The sequence below is a fragment of the Arachis ipaensis genome, chromosome B10 (assembly GCF_000816755.2).
Source record: "Arachis ipaensis cultivar K30076 chromosome B10, Araip1.1, whole genome shotgun sequence".
NCBI lineage: Eukaryota > Viridiplantae > Streptophyta > Magnoliopsida > Fabales > Fabaceae > Arachis > Arachis ipaensis.
This window is the reverse complement of record NC_029794.2, coordinates 15,686,347-15,686,782: the sequence shown is the minus strand read 5'-3', so window position 1 is coordinate 15,686,782 and position 436 is coordinate 15,686,347.

Here is a 436-nt window from a genome sequence, read left to right as displayed (position 1 = left end):
GCAACAATTCACTCTTCATCAGAGTCCAACTCACTAAGACTATAGTCATAGTCAAGACTTCTTTTAGTTTACTTTTTCTTTGCCAATCTTGAGTTAGTCATCACAAGCACAACACCATTTATGATTTTAGTCTTCAAACAATTTTTTTTTTGTGTGAACCTTACAAAAGTATATAAAAAGTATTAGTCAAACAACAACATAGAAATCAGATAATTAACAACCAAATTTATAGAAGTAAAATGCAAACTATATTTAACTGTTACTATCTCAAAGGCGCTCCAATTGCATTCACATCCGGATGAGTTATATGTCAAATTCAAAACACAAATTGCATTTTGAGCTACTTTACTACCAAAAAAAAAAAAAAAAAAAAAAATTTTTTTAATTTTTAAAATATTAAAAAAAAAAATAAAAATTAATAATAAATACTAAATTT